The sequence below is a fragment of the Morone saxatilis genome, unplaced genomic scaffold (assembly GCF_004916995.1).
Source record: "Morone saxatilis isolate NCDOM2014 unplaced genomic scaffold, NCSU_SB_2.0 Contig2, whole genome shotgun sequence".
Taxonomy (NCBI): Eukaryota; Metazoa; Chordata; class Actinopteri; family Moronidae; genus Morone; species Morone saxatilis.
In genome coordinates, this window is record NW_023339762.1 from 18,936,122 (window position 1) to 18,943,248 (window position 7,127).

Sequence of the window (7,127 nt, forward strand, 5' to 3'; positions counted from 1 at the left end):
ACACGTGTGTCTGTGTGTGTGTGTGTGTGTGTGTGTGTAGGTGTGTAGGTGTGTGTGTGTGTGTTGGCAGTGTTGATGGCGGGGGTTGATGGACTGACTGGCTGCCTACAGTGCTCAGGACAAACAGGGAAACTTTCCCTGATGAGCTGACAGGCCCTCATGTTGAACACCTAACATGGCTCCGGTTGGTGCTCGGACAAAGTGCAGAAGAGGTGAAGGCAAGAAAGAAGAAAATGAAAACAGATGCCAAGCAGGTCAGGAAAATAAAAATACATGGAAAGAGGAAACTAAACTGCAGCCAGTCCTAATGTGTGGTGCTTGTGTGCAACATGCATGCATGTCTGTGTGGGTTTGTGTGTCTGTGTGTGTCTCTGGAGCCCAGGCTGTGTAGATCACCATTCCACCTTATCTAATTTCATTAATGTGATCCCCTGTCCATCCCCTGACGGCTTAATAGCCATTATTTGTGGGTCCCTTCAAATAAAGGCTCAGCAGTAAATTGCAGTCTGTGGAAATCGAGATATAAACGCCACCCTGCATTACTGTATAATATCTTTGCCTTTAATTAACTGAAAGCCATGCTGACATTTATTGGATTGCAAGTTACTTGTTAATGGCAATAAATTGCGAAACAAAAAAAAGAATCATTGCTTATTTTACATCAATAATTTGTGGACCTTTTGCTAATGATTATTCATTACTCGCCTATGGGGACTGTCGTGTTTGGTGAGCTAAAGTGAATGAAGAATGTAAAGATTTAAGTGGGCAGCATCTACTTAGTGTTATGGCTTTGGTGCCGTGCATTAAATGCCTCGCTCTGTTGCTGTCCCTTTACCCTGTCTTCTGCATCTGGCTTTTGGTGAAGAATGTGTTCGGAGAAATTTATGTGAGTGCATTCCACCAGACTGAACTACTTAAGACAGAACTAATTTTACTATTCTGTTAGCATCTTGCATGCATGAAGATATTCTCATGTCAACCACGATGAGGAAATACAAAACTAAACTGAAATCAGTTGGCGTGCTGTTCAAAGTGCATGTTTGCTGTGGCTTTGCTGTGGATTTTTAATCCTCTTTATGAGACTTTAGTAATGGGTCACCTTTTGCAACGGCAGCATGGCATGCATTAATCAAATTCATCATTCAAAAGACTTTTGCGTCTGGAGTTTGCTCCTCTTCATCACAGTATGTCACATGTGAAAAATGTTTGATTGCTGACTGTGAATCAGAGCTGTATTTTCTGAATTATTTTTGAAATAATAAACTGCATAATTTAAACCTAGCATATTGGGAAAGAAATATATAAATTGTAACTGAAGTACAGAAATAAATTTTAGCTGTGATTTGTCAGAAACACTAATTAGATATAGCTGATCCTCATTTTAAGTGATTTTTTGGGATTATATTGAAATTATTAAAGAGGAAAAACATTCTTTAAAAAATAAGTTTAACAGCATTGTTCATAGAAAATGACGCTTTATATTCTGTTGAATGAATCACCTGCTAAATATATAAAAAGATTCAAAGAACATTATTTTGACTGAATACAGAGTTAAGGTAATCAGTAATTTATTTTTTTAACATCCCCAAACCATACCGTGCACATATAAGATACATAATCCACAAGTGTATAAGGTATTTGTGTTAATGTGGAAACATACAAGGCCTCTGTACCTGCTGTCTTTAGTTTTCCACTACTTTTAACAAAAAGCGTTCCTGTGCAGTGAAGGAACCAATTTCCCTCTGTAGTGCCACTCTGTGTGTGCGTCACTCAGTTGCTACCAGCTTGCTATTTGGAGGAACATATTCCTTGTCGTTGCGGGCACCCGTCAGAGGGGTGGGTGGCTCTCATCAGGCGCTGCCACTTGCTTGGTGCTGGCATTGATCTGGCGTGGAGGGAACAGAGATCTGACAGCCCTGCCACAAAAATCAGACCCTTCAGACGCCAGGAAAAGAGACTTACTCCCCCGCCTCTCCTTGCTCACAAATGTACGCACACACAAACACAAGCACAAAGTCAAAAAGAGCAGTCGGTCAGAGGGCACACATGCAGCTACGGCCTGTCAGTGCAGATCTAGTTGATGAGGCTCTACATGTAAAGGATGATTGGGGAGGAAGAGAATGGCAAATGGAGGGACGGGAGGGAAGGGGAGGGCATCAGGCAGACAAACACACAGTTTAAATGATAGGACATGAGTGAGAGAGCCAGCTCACACTCAGCCTGATGACCCCTCCATCCCCTGTGTACTCTCGCTCTACAGTAACCTCTCCACATTGCCATCTTGCCCCTGGGTGATTGCCCGGGTTATCCTTTCTTCTGCATCATCTGTTGTATCCCAGTTGTGGATATGACCAGAGACAGGCTCAGAGAGAGACGTCCCTCTCCACCGATACCACGCTGTGTCTCTCACACACTTGTCTCAAATGCCTCCTACTCATCCTTTCTGATGCCTCCCATCATCCTGCGAATGAGCAACTGTGACAGGGGGAGAGAGAGACAGAGGGAGACAGAAAGGGAAGAGGGGAGGGGGTGAAAGAAAGGGGCATTAGAGAGAGCTGTTTATTTTGCAAGGCTGACAGAAAACTCTCCGAAATGCTGAGGTGGGATCACGTTGAGTAACATAGACTGTGACTTTTTAGGGGAGAAACAACCTGCTTTGGTAAACTTGGAATGACTTTGGAATAATCTGGACCATCCTCCTCATATTGTGGAATGTCAGAAGAGAAATGCACTTCAGCAGTTCATAGATGCACTATAGAGCCAATCGCAGACCATCTGAAATGACAGGTCAATCACAAAATTTCTGTGGTTCAAAATGTCATCTCTCTTTCTCTTTCTCTTTCTCTCCATCTCTGTCTTACTGGATCAGTTTTCTACAACATAGTGTTTCCTGTATGCATGCAGGCTTGTGCAATATTAACCAGAATGAGCTCTGTGCTATCAGAGGGTTTATCAAAGACTAATGATAAAGCACTGCTCTATTTCATATGCAGTAAATCCTGGAAACCTTACAGTAAGGTGCACCTGAAGATGAAGAACCTGGTCAACTAAAAGCGAGTCTGCTAAGGCAATCTTAGACAGACCAAGAAGAAATAACAAAATAGGAAGTCTTTGTTTAGTTGGGCATATCGGTGGCTTAAAATGCTTCATGTGGTCTTTGTCAGCGTGGAGATAATGAAAGTAGAAACACATGATGTGTTTTTTGGTCTTTTCAGAATGTGAGAGAATAATTTACTTTACTTCGAGTAATTAATCTGTTTTTATTGTCATCACCATGAGGTCCGTCTGTGTTTTAAACCATTAATATTCCTGACTGAATAAAGGATACATTTGTTCTCCTTGCCTTATGCCCCAGTCACATAAGACAGTGGCACAGCAAAAGTCAGAAATGTATCTTCACCTTTTCTAGAAGCTTACTGACGTAGGGACTACTCTCAGCTGGTGAACTATTGTACTTGGTGAGCTGACCGCTAACACGCTTTTATTTTCTCTGTATTGTCTGCTCCCCTCTGGAATTTGGTTCTCAGGATTATACATCAGTTCAATTCCATTAAGTGTTACTGAAGAAGGAAAAAAATTATCCAAGGTAATGAGACCGTAAGTTCATACAATTTATTCAAGACAATTTATACCACTGACTCCTGTCTAGTCTACAAATCATTCATCTTATGTGGAACAGGTTAATACAACAGAGGAGGGTTAAATAAAAGTAGATGGTTAAACACAGTTTATAAACTACAATAGCTTTGTCCATTTGGAAATATCTAGCTCTCCTTATTCCCAAAGCTCAGCACTGTAAGGATGGTTTACTGGTCCTCAGTGCAAGTTTGAGTGTCATCAAAGTTGTGCTAGATGCAAAAAATAAAAAATAGTGCAGATTCACTTCACCCTTTCAAGCAAAGTTTGCAGATATTCAATAAAAATTAATTAATTTTACCACAAATTTATGCTGTTAAATGCTGGTGTAAACAAGCCTTTTCAGCAACTAATTGTCATGTATTCATCATTCACCATCAAAAACATCATGTAATCTCAAATCACTCCTCATACCAAATGTACCAATAGTAAGAATTGTATCAACATATGTTAGGAAATACATTAATTAAGAAGATGGATCTCTAATTAGATAAGACAAAGATAGAGGTTACACCCTGCAAGTAATTTATATGTAAAAAAAACAAAAAAAAAACAAGCTTAAAACCATGATAGCTTTACATGGAATCACCAGCTTGTGGCAGATAGAGCTTTAAAACCAGCTTTCTCCTCATGGATCTTTAGTTAATCCAGAGTTATCCGCACTTCCTTTACATAATATTAGCTCAACCTCCACCAACACAAAGGGAATAAATCTTATCAGCCATCTGGACCGTGCATTTACAAAATGATCAATTTCAATCAAAAGAAATTAGAGGAGAGCTTGATGTATTTGACAAATAGATCATTGGCCTGCATTGCCTCTGACCCCAGTGTGACGCCTTGTCGGACTATAATCTCTTTAGAATTATTGGAGCATTCAATTAGCCAGATTAAACGACACAGCCAAGAAACATGTTGCTAATACAGAGAAGTGAAGTTGCACGGGCTGCTGTCTCTGTCTCCCTGTCTCACTGCCACTAGTCCACTTTCTGTTTCCTTTCCCTCAATCTTCTCCCTGACTCTCTGGCTTACTACTTACCTCCCACCCTGTTTTGTAAACTGTCTAGAAGGCTTCTGCTTTTTTTGCTGTGTGTGTGTGTGTGTGACAATGTGTGCGTTGTTAGGCTCAAGACAGTAGATGAGTGCCACTGAAAACAGGATATTACAGAAGCTAATGGAGAGCGTGGCAGTGGCGAATCGTCTCATTGACCTACTACAGCAAGACACACACACTTATAATGTAAATATTTTCTTTGGTCACAGATGAAATAAAAGTTCACAGCCCCTGAAGTGGTGTAGCCCTCAGCTGTCAGCCCCTTACAACTCCTCAGTATTGTCTGAGTAGTATGCTGTCTGCAGTGGGACCATTATCCAGTGTGTCTGTGTGTGCGTGTGTGTGTGTGTGTAGGTGTGTGTGTGTGTCCCGCTCCAGCCTCAGCCAGCAACATCACAGAGCCTGTATAAGATCGAGTCCCAGGGGCTGTGTTACTGTGTCACTGGACCGGCGCATCAGTGCTTCCTCCTTCACCAAATATTCTGGGTACTATGGTCACCGGCTCATAATCAAACCTCAGGGGCCCTTTCCTCATGTAGCCTACAGTACACACACAAACGCACACACACACACACACACATACACATTCAGATGAAACATAAGATATGTGCCATGTAACATCCACTTGCATATATGTGTTTATGACTTTATACTGACAGAGTTTAACTGGCTGTGTTTGTACAATTAATTAAACCACATTTACAACCTTTTTCATCAGCACAGTTAAATTATGTTACTGTATATTCTGCTGTTTGAACTGAAATGAGACTGTAAACCATGTAGAATAATAAAAGGGATTGTTGGTTATTTGATAGGGTTTGACCTGTGAATCCCACATCCTCCTGAAATTTCCTCTTAGGTAGTAAAACCAAATATATATATTGAATTGGTTCTTTCCATGGAGGACACTGTACTGTATCTGCCAGTTTTATGCTTTATTAATTAAGCTATATCATGCATATTCTGCAAGTTGCATTTTTTATGGCCTCTGTACATTAAATTCATATGTAATTTTACACACATTCCCATGGAATTCATTACATATTTCCACTATTTGAAATCTTTGTTTAAAAGATTATCTTAAACTAGCAATAATAATAAAAACTTAACTCAACAACGCCTGCTTCCACAGCCTGTTTTTTAATGATGTTTGCACAGTAGAGAGAAAATGTTAAAATGTTGAATTGATGTGTGCCCATCCTCAAACTCAAAACCTTTGGTTGAATGGACTGCAGTTGCTTGTGCAATGTACTACAAGGAAATCCTGTTTTTATATTTGAGCATCGATCCAGAATCTTCTTTTTTGGAAGTTTTATTCAATGGAACTAAATATTGCATACTTATTTGAATAAGCCTGATGTGGAAAGGGGTGAAATTGTATTTGATGGAGTTGTTTGAAAGGAATTTATTCAGATTAACTGAGCCACAGAAATTATTTTAATTTACATGTCCAGTATTATATTTCCTATTTCTTCTATTATGTACTTCTGTATTTTAATGTTTAAAACTTTGTAATAATTAATTTAGTACATTTTAAGGGCAAACCATCACACAATGCAAGACCACACTATACGGGTTAAAAAAAACAGAGGTTAACATTCAGACCCCTTGTTTATCTTAAAGTCACCCACTGGCACTACACAGTGGATTTCCTGCAAGATCTCCATTAACAATAGACTGAAACAGGTGCTAAACTTCCCACCTCCCATTAATTATTGGTCTTTAATTTCACAGGCCTAGATGTGGCTGTTACGCGCACACACACACACAGTTTGAGCCATAAACCCCTTTCTGCCAGTGGCTGATGCACGGCACCCTGTTGACACACACTAACAGTGATATATACCAGTGGATGAATCTCTAATTAAGCTTTGGCAGGGACTCTGCAGTTACTTAGTGCCACACTTCATTATCTGCACATACTGCTGCTCCAATGCTACCGGCCTATCGTTGATTTAAGGTAACGCAGAAAATCTCCACACTACATTGCATCTGTTTCTTCTCTTGAAACACTTTTTCCTCCTAAGGTTTATGTAGCATCTGGTTTCAGGGAGTTTAAATTTAAAGATACAATCTTGAATTATAGCTACATTTATTTGACCATCTAAACTTGTGGATATAGTCTCATATGTTACCAAAAACCAGTAGTTTTTTAAGAGGAGACATGCTGAAATTTGCCGACCAGGGCTCTAAAAACATGACTGTCAGACTTTAGGTTTCCTCTTGAAGAAAAACACACCAGGCAATTTGCAGCAACTGAAAAAAAATCTTTACTGTCTGATACAATAGACAGCATTATGAAACAGCTTTTGCTCCTGGGCTCCGCAGCCAATCAGTGAGTTGCGTTACGTCTGATCGCTACATGCATCATGACAGGGAGAGGTCAAGAGTCCTGACCTGTGATGATGGCTGCGGTGACAGATGTCATGTCAACTTT